Source organism: Gorilla gorilla, chromosome 5 (assembly GCF_029281585.2).
Source record: "Gorilla gorilla gorilla isolate KB3781 chromosome 5, NHGRI_mGorGor1-v2.1_pri, whole genome shotgun sequence".
NCBI lineage: Eukaryota > Metazoa > Chordata > Mammalia > Primates > Hominidae > Gorilla > Gorilla gorilla.
In genome coordinates, this window is record NC_073229.2 from 96,685,311 (window position 1) to 96,697,859 (window position 12,549).

At 38.4% G+C, this 12,549-nt stretch overlaps 1 pseudogene; it reads right to left on the bottom strand.

Annotated features, from left to right (window-relative positions):
- Positions 1-2,003: 2,003 nt before the first annotated feature.
- LOC101138708 (HORMA domain-containing protein 1-like) lies at positions 2,004-3,188 on the bottom strand (annotated as a pseudogene).
- Positions 3,189-12,549: the final 9,361 nt, after the last annotated feature.

Here is a 12,549-nt window from a genome sequence, read left to right on the forward strand (position 1 = left end):
TCTAACTTATATGTAATTATTGAATACCACAGCTTACCTTATTTTAAACCCCCCAAAAAGTATTGTTTTAGGCACTCAGTGTTGTTTATATTTATCCATATATTTACCACTTTCTTTGTCCTTTAATCCTTTTTGTATTTTCCATGTGGAATTGGTTTTATTTTCCTTGAGTATATCTTTTGAATTTTTTAAGAGAGTGTCTTTTGGTTGTGAAATTTCTCACCTTTTCCTCACCTGACAATAACATTATTTTTTATTCTTCAAAATTATTTTTGCTAAGTATATAATCCTACACTGACAGGCATTTTCTCTCATCACATTGAAAATACTCCACTGTTTCCTGGCTTCCATTATTGTTGCTGAGAAATCAATTGTCGATCAAAATATAGTTCCTTTTTCTCTGGTAATTTTTTTCCCAATACATAATAGAAGTATATAGTTTTAGGGTACATGTGATATTTTGATACATGTATAAAATGTGTAATCACCAAGGCAACTGGGACATCCATAACCCCCAAAAATGACCCTTTCTTTATGTTGGGAACATTCCAATTCCTCTCTATCAGTAGTTTTCAACTATATGACAAATTATTGTTAACTGTAATCATCCTACTGTACTTTTGAACACTAGATCTTACTTCTTCTATCTTTAACTGTATTTTTATATCCATTTAGCAGTGTTCCTTCTTCCCCCCACCTGCCTCCTATCTTTCTCAGCCTGTGGTAACCACCAATCAACTTTACCTCCACAAGATCCACTTTTTTAGCTTCCACATAAGTGATAACATGCAGTGTATGTCTTTCTGTGCCTGCTTATTTCATGTAATATAATGACCTCTACTATTTATGCTGCTGCAATGACAGGATTTCATTGCAATTATTTTTGAGGCTGAATAATATTCCCTTATTTGTATGTATCACATTTTCTTTGTCATTAAATTTTTAAATGATATTGATACAAGAGATAGAAAAATTATTTAGGCAGATAGTGAGGGTAAAATAGTCCTCAGCAGAGCTTCCCTTCTAACAAAAAGTGGTTCAATTTTTTTTTGAGATGGAGTTTCGCTCTTGTTGCCCAGGCTGGAGTGCAATGGGGAGCAATCTCGGCTCACTGCAAGCTCTGCCTCCCAGGTTCAAGCGATTCTTCTGCCTCAGCCTCCTGAGTAGCTGGGAATACAGGCATGTGCCACCACACCCAGCTAATTTTGTATTTTTAGTAGAGATGGGGTTTCTCCATGTTGGTCAGGCTGGTCTCAAACTCCTGACCTCAGGTGATCTGCCTGCTTTGGCCTCCCAAAGTGCTGGGATTACAGGCATGAGCCACAGCCTTTTTTTTTTTTTTTTTCTAACAAAAAGCAACCTGAAAGATCAAGCTGCAAACATAGATAAGGAAGCTGGAAGCTTGCATGGAGGGATGCTAGCAGCTGCACAAAAAGAAATGGGCTACCTGGGGGCCAGCCACGTCCACCATGGGGGTTCCACCTCCCCACTCTTTTAGCACATACACAGTAAGAAAGAAATGGGCAACATGGACAAGCTCAGGCAGAGAACCCATCTGCACAATAAAAGATTGGGGTGGGGCTGCCAGAGATTCACGCCCTATGTAGATGGCACCCCAGGTCCTATGTTTTTCATGCCCTATGCAAATCAGACACCGCCTCCCGACTAGTTCATCTATAAAAACACCTGCATTTCATCACAGATCTGCAACCCATTTTTCTGGGACCCCTCTCTGTAGCAGAGAGATATTCTCTTTTTTTCACCTATTAAATTCACACTCTTTTTTTTGTTTAAACAGTTGTACTTTTGCTTTTATTCAAAAGTTCTGTTGGATTCATTTCAAGATTAGGGACCACATTATGACAGTCAGCCAAGAACTTAATTTTAGTGTACAAACTGCTTTAAACTACATATACATTTTCAGAGTTAGGGAAATATAATATAGTGTCCTTCGGTTTAAATGTTGAGAAAAACTTTGCAAACATACAGAAGAAAAATAATTTTTATATATGTTCCTTTGGTTCACTAAACTTTCTCCTTTTTGGTACTGACTCTTGACTAGAAGAATGAGAGTGATGGAGCACTATTCTCCCAGATTCATGTTGACTTCTCTTCCGAATTTCTTTGGAAGATGTTACTGGTTGATTTCCATTTGCCATTATTCTGAAAGACTTTCCACTTCTTGTTTTGCTTTCAGACATATCAAGTTCCGATGTTTTATTGACTAACTGCTCAACCTGAGAATGAGAAATGGAAAGATCTGGACTTTCTTTATACCTCATAATTTCATCATCCTCACAAACTAAACTTGGTTCTCCGAGTTCAGAAAATCGAGGGTTTTTTTTTTTTCCTGCTCTTCCATTTTAGTTTCAATGTCCAAATCATCACTTGTATAATGCGCCTGGTCATCTTCTACATCTTTGTCCCTCAGGATTTTGTGAAGTTGTGTTTTTATTTGTTTTGGTGATAGTATAGTTGAATAAATATTTTCCATTCGTTCTCTCTCAGTGGTCACTTTTACTTTGAAGGTGGGAAAAGGTGTTGAGACTTCGCCCACATTTAAATACATAGGTTCCCCTTCAAATATAACTCCTTCAAAATCACCATCCTTAAAACCAGGAGGCTGGTAATCTGGGGGTGTAACTTCATCATAGTAAAAACGTTTCATGCTCAAACAAACATTAGGTAAAGGCCCCAGATTTTGCATTAGGGTATAAATCTTGCGAATTAGGAGAGTGCTTGCTTTCTCGGTGTCAGTACATAACATGCTAGACTCATTGCTTTGGCTTTCACTTATGAAGTCCATAAGTGGTCCATTATTGGTGTATTTGAATTTGAATTGGTAACATTCTGAAATTGTCTGAGGATCTTCTGGGTTTGTGTATATAGCTAGAACAGCCAACCTTAGACATTTTTTTCTGTAAAGCATCGTAACATCCTAGTATCCATTTCACTAACTGTGTAGATCCTGGGCAATTTTTGTCTTCTCTCAGTATTTTGACACAAAGATCATCTAGATATCTGGTTCCATAAGCACATTCTGGAAATATTCCTCTCAAATACATGATACAGGATACTGAAACTGCGAGGAACCTCTTCACTAACACCAAAGACTGGTGTTCAGGTGGTATCTTATTGAGAAATACCAGTGCAGTCATGGAAGTCCTCTGCAACTGGGCAGTGGCCATCTTCTGATAAAATATTTTCTTTAATTCAAAATTATGTCTGAGGGGCAGGCGCCAGAAAATTCTCACTCTTAACCTCACTCTTTGTGTGTCCACATCTTTGATCTCCATGGTCGTGAGACAACAAACCTCGGATGTTACTCCAGACAATGAAGCCGCTTCAATATATTTTGAGGGTACATGTAATATTTTGATACCTGTATACAATGTGTAAAGATCAAATCAGGGTAATTGGGATATCCATCACCTCAAACATTTATCTTTTCTTTGTACCACATTTTCTGTATCCATTCATCCACTGATGGACACTTAGGTTAATTCCAATATTTCAATTATTTATTTTTAATTTTTGTGGGTACTATATATATATATATATATATACACTAGGTGTATGTATTTATTGGGTACCTAAGATGTTTTGATGCAGGAATGCAATGCATAATAATCACATCATGGAAAATGGGATATCTGTCCTCTCAAGGATTTATCCTTTGTATTACAAAAAAATCCAATTATATTCTTTAAATTATCTGAAAATGTACAGTTAAATTATTATTAACTATAGTCACCCTGTTGTGCTAGCAAATAGTAGGTCTTATTCACTCTTTCCAACTATTTTTTGTATCCATTCACCATCTTCACCTCCCCAACACCCTCCATTACCCTTCCCAGTCTCCTGTAAGTATTCTTTTACTCTCTATACCCATGAGTTCAATTGTTTTGATTTGTAGATTCCCACAAATAAGAGAGAATGTATAAAGTTTGTCTTTCAGTGCCTGGCTTGTTTGACTTAACATGATGACCTCCATTCCATTCTTTGGTTGCAAATGACAAGATCTCATTCTTTATGGTTGAATAGTACTCCATTGTTTATATGTACCACGTTTTCTTTCTCCATTCATCTGTTGGACACAGGTTGCTTTCATACCTTGGCTAATATGAAAAGGGCTGCAACAAAAATGGGAATGGAGATATCTCTTTGATATACTAATTTCCTTTATTTTGGATATGTAGCCAGCAGTGGGATTCCTGGATCAAATGGCAGCTCTATTTTTAGATTTCTGAGGAACATCCAAACTGTTCTCCATAGTGGTTGTACTAATTTAGATTCCCACTAACAGTGTACAAGGGTTCCCCTTTCTCAACTTCCTCACTAGCACTTGTTATTGTCTGTCTTTTGGTGTTTGTTTTGAGACAAGGTCTGGCTCTAGCATTCAGGCCGGAGTGCAGTGGTATAATCTTTGCTCACTGCAACCTCCACCTCTTGGGCTCAAGCCATCCTCCTACCTCAGTCTCCCAAGTAGCTGGGACTATATGCAGACACCACCACGCCTGACTAATTGTTGAATTTTTTTTTTTTTTTTTTTTTTTTTGTAGAGGCAGGGCTGCCTAGGCTGGTCTTGAACCTGTAAGCTCAAGTGACCCACCTGCCTTGGACTCCCAAAGTGCTGGGATCACAGGCATGAGCCACTGTGCCCAGCCTTGTCTGTCTTTTGAATATAAGCCATTTTAACTGGCATGAGATAATGTCTCATTGTAGTTTTGATTTGTGTATATCTGAGGATCAATGATGTTGAACACTTCTTCATATGCCTGTCTACCATTTGTATGTCTTTTGAGAAATGTCTATTCAAATATTTTGCCTGTGTTTTGATTGGATTATTAGATTTTTTCCTCTTGTATGTAGATCTTGTACACACATAAAATTAAATACCCAGGAATTAACCAAAGAAGTGAAAGAGCTCTATAATGGGATTTTTTTTATTTCTTCTTCAGATTGTTCACTCTTCACATATAGAAATGCTACTGATTTCTGTATGTTGATTTTGTACCTGGAAACTTTAATGAATTTGTTTATCAGTTTTAACAGTTTTTTGGTGGAGTCTTTAGGCTTTTCCAAACATAAGATTGTATCACCTGCAAACAAGTAACAATGATAATTTGACTTCTTTCATTCTAATTTGAATGCCCTTTCTTTCTTTCTTTTCTCTGATATCTCTAGCTAGGCAAACAAACAGGATCTCTGTCTCTGTTTTGAGCCACGTAAAGCTGGGGGTGAAGTGACACACACACCACTGTGGCCACCACCACTAGGACTATGCTGGGTCAGACCTGAAGCCAGAATGGCACTGGGTCTCACCCAAGGCCCACTGTAACCAATCCTGGCTACTGGCTATGTTTGCTCAAGACCCTGGGTTTCTACAATCAGCAGGTGGCAAAGCCAGCCAGTCCTGTGTCTTTTTCTTCAGGGCAGTGAGTTCCCCCAGGCCCTGAGCAGGTCCAGAGGTGCTGTCTGGGAACCAGGGACTAGAGTCAAAAACCTTAGAACTCTACCTGATACTCTATTTGTACTGCTGTTAATCTAGCACACAAATCACAAGACAAAGTCCTTCCCACTCTTCCCTCTCCTTTCTGAAGGCAGAGGAGCCTTGCCCATAGCCGTTGCCACCACAGGCCCATGGGGTGTACTGCCAGACTATGGTTGATGTTCTCTTAAGTCCCGTGACCCTTCAGCCAGCTTGTGGTAAGTGCTGTCTGGGCTAGGACTTACCCTTCAGAGCAGTGGGCTTCCTTCTGGCCCAAGACAGACCCAGAAATGACATCCAAGAGCCATGTCCTGGAATTGGTGACCTCAAAAGCTCACTTGGTGCTCTACCCCCATGTGGCTGTGCAAGACAAAGTACCTTTTACTTTACCCTCCACTTTTCTCACATAGAAGAGTGTAGCCCCATAGCAACCATAGTTGGAAATGTGCTGAGTCTCACCTAAAGCCAGCAAGTCTCAGAGTTTCACCCAATGCCCTCAGCGTAGTACCTGGGTATCATTGCTGGCTATTCAGGGCCCAGAGCCTCTTCAGTTAGCAGGTAATGAATCCTGCCATGACTGGTTTCTTCCCTTTAAGGCAACATGTTCCATTCTGGCCCAGGGTGTGTGTAGAAATGTCATCCATGAGCTTGGGCCTGGAAAGGGGGCTTCACTACTCTTACAGGCACCCTATCCTACTGTAGCAGAGCTGGTATCCAAGATGCGAGACAAAGTCCTTCCCATTTTTACCTTTCCTCTCCTCAAGCAGAAGGAAGGGCCTCTTTTGGAGCTGTGAGCTGTGCAGCCTGGGGTTAGGGGAGGAGTGATGCCAGCACTCCATTAGCCATCCCTGCTGGTAACTCAGTAAGTCCCCGCAGTCCACTGGCTCTGGGCTCAGTTCAGCACTAGGACTTGCATAGAAGTTGCAGTTCTTGTGGCCTAGATTGCCTTTCAAGTTTATTTAGGGCCCCAGAATACCTTCAGCCACGGTAGCGAGGTTTGTGGGAACTCAGGTTTGGACTACTGGGATTGGCAGTTCCCCTCTGGCTAGGGCTGGTTTAATGCTCTCTCTGTGGGCTGGTGTCAGCTGAGTTTGGTCCAGTTTTGCTTTCTGCTGTAACAGGTAGTGCTGAGTTCAGTGCCTCACAATTACTGCACTCTCCCTCTTGCCAGTGCACAGAAATGCTCTCTGCACCATGCCTCTGCTGCCAGGGGATGGGAAGAGGTGGGGTCCACAAGTCAAGACTGTTTTTCCTACCTCTTCAGTGCCTCTTTGAGTGACATGAAGTTAAAAGCAGGTACTGTGAGTGCTCACCTGATCTTTGGTTCTTACTAAGTGCTTTTTTTTTTTTGTAGATAGTTGTTAAATTGGTGTCCTTGTGGAAGGTACAATTGGCAGAGCTTTCTATTCTGCCATCTTGCTCTACCTCCTGATTCCATATCTTGACTATTGTGAATAGTGTTGCAATAAACACAGGAATGCAGATATCTCTTCTCTATACTGATTCCCTTTCTTTCTTTGAGGTATAACCAGTAGAGGGATTGCTGGATCATATGGTAGTTTCATTTTGAGGTTTTTGAGGAACCTCCATACTGTTTCAGCATAGTGGCTGTACTAATTTACATTCCCACTAATAATGGGATATGAGTGTTCTTCTTTCTCCTTATTTTTGCCAGCGTTTGTTATTTTTTATCTTTTTGATAAAAGCCATTCTAACTGGAGTGAAATATTATCTCATCATGGTTTTGATTTGCATTTCCCTGATGATTAGTGATGTTGAGCATTTTTTATATACCTGTTGGCCATTTGTATGTCTTCTTTTAAGAAATGGCTATTCAGATATTTTGCCCATTATTTAATTGGGTCATTTGATTTTGCTGTTATGTTCCTTACATATTCTGTTTATTAATCCATTTTCAATTAGATAGTTGGCAAATATTTTCTCTCATATCTCTTCACTTTGTTGATTGTTTCCTTTGCTGTGCAGAGGATGTGATGCCATTTCTGCTTTTGTTGTCTGTGCTTTTCAAATCTTACCAATAAAATATTTGCTCAAACCAATATCCTGAAGCATTCCCCAATGTTTTCTTCTAGTATTTTCATAGTTTTGGGTCTTAGATTTAAGTCTTTAATCGATTTTGATTGATGTAGTTGTTAAAGATTTTTCAGCTAATCTATAGCATTCCATAGTTTAAATTACATAAGTGAGATGTTCATTTATTTTTATTTATTCTGTTTTAGGTTTACCACTTTATAGACTGATTTTTTTCATCACATCATCAAATTTCTCAATTTTTTTTTCAAATATTGCCTCTACCTCATTCATATTCCTCTATTTCTAGAACTCCAACTTTTAAAATTAGATTAGAATTTTTTACTCTGTTCTACCTAACTCTTTTCTGTCATATTTCCTCTTTTTCTGATTGTGTTACTTTCTGAATAAATTCTTCAGATCCATCATCTAGTTCACTAATCTTCTCATGACATATTTAATCATCCATCATACCTAACCATTATTTATATTTCAATGTTTTTTCCTTTCTGAAACTTTTACTTTGTTCTTTTTAAAGTCTGCTTGTTGCTTGTTAATTTTATAGCACCTTGGTGTATTTTAATCCTCTCTTTTGAAGCCTATATATGTTAAAAATGATGTGTTGCCATTTTATAGTGTGACTGATAAATCTAATATCTAAATGTTTTGCTAGTTTGAATTATTTATTTGTTTACTCTGCTGGTGCTCATTCATATTGCTGTGTTTCCTTGGGTGCTTGTGATTTTGGCAATTAACTTCCATTTACTAGAACTTTCTCTGCAAGTATTCCTTGAGGCCTGGCTTGCTATTGGGTGGCTTGTTTTCATTTCCTTCTTTTAAGTTCCTGAGGATGCTACCAACCTGGTACACTTCTAAACTAAAATAGTATTAATAGCCTCTTTGAACTACCCAGATGATATGAATTCAATCTGCAATGCTTATGTACTGACCTATTAAATTATTAAGAAAACTTTAGCTCCCGTAAATCTAATGCTAAGTTTCAATACAACTAGTTATTTTGTAATCTGTTTTCTATTAGCCCTCTTTATTCAGCTCCTTGGAGTTCTATGCCAGGAGAAACACCTATGAGACCCGAGAGAATCACCTATGAGACCCTACCTTGAGTAATTTTGTCTCTTGTTACTATCTGCCACTGCCCTACGAAAATTAAGGTTTAAGTTCATCTGAATGTTGGCAATTATCTTCAGGGGGATAGTTCCACTTGCCTGTCAGAATTATTTCATATTTGTTTTTGACCTCTGAGGGAGGCTGAATCAGAGTGCATCTTCTTCCACAATCCCAGAAACAGTCCTTATTATGTCAATTAGCGTGTGTATATGCACATGCAAAAACACATATATATGCACATGTATGTGTTTGGGTTGTTTCAGTTTTTGTTGCATCTGAATCCATGAGAGCCCTTCAAAAAAATCATCTACATAGCCTGTGAACCCTATCAGCAATACCATATAATGATTTCTGCTTGTCCTGGAAAGGAGATTAAATAAAATGCAGATTCTTGTAACCCTTCCCCAAAGATAGAGACTACGTAATGTCATCAAATTCCCTGTTAAATCTTTTTATTTGTTTGAGGCTTGTGTAGTTGATTGCTTGCTTATTTGTTGCTTGCAACAAATCATACTCTGACATTGCCCACAAATAATTGCCCCAGAAATAAAAGGTGTAATTTTTAAATCTGTGTATTAATTTTTATATAAATGCTAACTTTGTGGTCACAATTCCAACAGACTGATGACATCGAATATGATTCTGTCCTTACACCTCGAAATCACAATCTGTGGAACTTGAACTCTTTCAAGGGGACAAGCATAAGGAATATTTCTATGTGTAGGGGACATTGGTCATGTTTTCCGACTTGTCAGTTGCTTTTGAGTGTTCTTGCTTTGTTTGAGTAATTCCAGGCTCTAACAGTGCCAGAGCACCAAGATAAAGGCAGGAAAAATAGAATGGTCCCACTTAAGACTTTGAATTGGAAATGAGTAACTTAGGAGGTAGAAAAAACTCAGCTTCTGTTTGGTTGGCTTTATGGAGCAGTATTGGTTTTAAGACCAACTACTAGCTAAAGGAGATATCATGCTGTTGGAAATTGCAGTACAATAAAGAAAAGTTCCAGCAAATAGGATGTTCACTGTGGCATCAATATTATCAGACCAGTTTTGCATGGTTTGGTACATTGTTCCTAAATGCTTAGCTTTGGGCCTGGTTCTCTAACCCTTGCCTCAATAATGTTTGCAACTCAATACTCTCCAAATAAACTCCTTTTAATTTAATTAATCAGAGCCAGCTACTGTTGTTCTCATCTGAGAACCACAACCAAAACGAAAGTCAATGCCAGGAGCACTACAAGGAAAAAAGGGCCCAGCCATTTACAGCCTGGGAAGCCAGTGACTCTTGATAGACACTATAGGCAGGTAGTTGCATGCTAGATCTGGGGTATAGACAATGTGCCAGCTGAGGTTGGAATGTTAGAGCAAATGCTACCAAATTTTCAGAATATTTGTGTGTAGTAGACTAACTTTCTGTTTTCAGCAAATTTCTACAAGAAAGAGATGAAAACCTTAATGACTAGCAACTGTTCTATTTCTAAGAAAGATATGTTAACTCTTCCACTGTAATTGTTAATTTGTCAAATCCTTCTTGTAGTCCAGTGTTTGCTTTATATATTTTGAACCCGTATTATTTCATCCATACAAATTTAGAATTGCTGTATTATCCTGGTGAGTTGAAACTTCTATCATTATGAAATGCCTCTTTAATCTCTAGTAATGCTTTCAGCCTTAAAATCTATGTTGTCTGATACTGGCATAACCATGTCTTTTTCTATCCTTTTACATTCAACCTTCTGTATCTGTGAATTTAAGGTATGTCACTTGGGTAATCAAGGGGGTGGCCTGTGGTAGACGTTGCTGGTTGTCTGTCTGTTCCCCATTTGTTTACATGGTTCTCAATTATTTCCAATATATTCAACTAAAATAATTCACTTTCCTTACCTTACTTGCAGTTGTGGTTGGTCATGAGATGGTTCTGGCCAATAAGCTGCAGGTAGAAATTCATCAGGAGGACACCCTTTCTGAATAACAGGCAAAGTCCATTTTTCCCTTGAGCTTTTCCCTTATTCTCACCTGGAATTTCATACATAATGTCTGGAAACATAGCTGCCACTGTTCTGACCATAAGGATGAATGACACATGCTAAGCAGGTGAAAGTGGCAAATGGAAAAAGTTAGGCCTTACGTCTTTGTGGAGGCTTGCCTGCCTGACTCTTGACTCAAGGCTTCTCTGCTTGAAACAAATAGGCCTTACTTAAACCAGTGTTTTGGGGAGGGGATCTCTATTAGCAGCTGAACACATTCTTTTTTTTTTTTTTTTTTTTTGAGACGTAGTCTCGCTGTCTCCCAGGCTGGAGTGCAGTGGCGCAATCTCGGCTCACTGCAAGCTCCGCCTCCCAGGTTCACGCCATTCTCCTGCCTCAGCCTCCCAAGTAGCCAGGACTACAGCGCCCACCACTACGCCCGGTTAATTATTTTCTCTATTTAGTAGAGACGGGCTTTCACCGTGTTAGCCAGGATGATCTCGATCTCCTGACCTCGTGATCCGCCCGCCTTGGCCTCCCAAAGTGCTGGGATTACAGGCGTGAGCCACCGCACCTGGCCCACATTCTTAAGATACCATTGTAATGTTAGGATTCAGAATCTCCAGGAAAGGGGTATCTGTACACCTAGAAATACCAGGTTCAGTTAGGGAAGTGACTCTGTTCTTCTCTCCTGTGTTTGAAGCCAGAATGATCAGTGTTTATGGGCCTTTGCAGATATATCTTTCTTCTTCTCTTATATGTGGCTGTTAATAAAATTTCTAAATAGACAACCCTCTATTCCTAAAAGCATTTTCTAATTTGGAGAGATATATGGTTTTGTGGTTAAGATCACAGTTTCTGGAGTCAGCGATTGTTCATATCCTGTTCATATCCCCACTTTTTGGTTACTGCTTGTGTGATACTGAGCAATCTCTTAATGTTTCTGAGCTTATCTCCACATCTCAAAAATGGGGAGAGTAGTAATGCCCATGTCATATAGTTGTGGCAGGATTAAATGCAGTTCTTCAGAAAAGCATGTAGGAGAGTGTATATTGACTTTTTTTTTCCATCAAGAGTTAAAATTTAAAACTTGGAACTATTTTAGAATTTCTGCATTGGTTGAAAGAAATTTAAACTCCATTCCAACTCTAAAATTCAACAGCTCTGTTAAGTATATGAGGGTTGTGTGATGGAGAAAATCAGAACAAAAAGTTTTTAAAAAAATAGAATGGGAGAGGGAGGCTGAGTTTATTCAGATTCATGTACATGTATGTTTCTGTATATTTACTTTAATAAAGCTTAGCTTCGGAACTACTAAAAACATGATAACTCATAGTCTGAGTGATGTTGGATTTGCCAGTTATGTTCCTTTACAAGAAGATATCTTAAAATAAATAAACATTCCAATATGTTGTGACTCTTAATTTTTTCTCCTAATACTTTTCTTGTTTTCTCCATAACAAAGCTGGAGCCATCCATAAGTGTTATTTAACATTTACAGAGCAACTAATAAGTGCAAGGCACTGGCATCTATTATACCATAACACATTATTGTCTCTCATTTTGAAAATGAGAAAACTGGGGAACTGAGAGACTAAACACTGCATCCAGATTTACTTGTATGTTAAATAGGGTTATTGGGATTTAGGTTAATCCGTGTAAAATCTCTGATTTTGTCAGTATAATTCAAAACAGAAAACAATTTTGCACAAGTTTAATCATTTTTTAAGACAAAAAATTAGAACATTGTTCCAGGAGTATTAAGGAAATAGGAGTACTTTCATAATTCAAACTTGAAGAGTAGCTTTATTTTTCTTAAAGGAATGACTTTCTTTTCCAGAACAAAGAAACTTAACGACCCCAGTAGATCAGTGAAGATGGAAATAAATGCAATGTTTTGAGGATTTATGCACCCATGAGCTTACAACCAAAT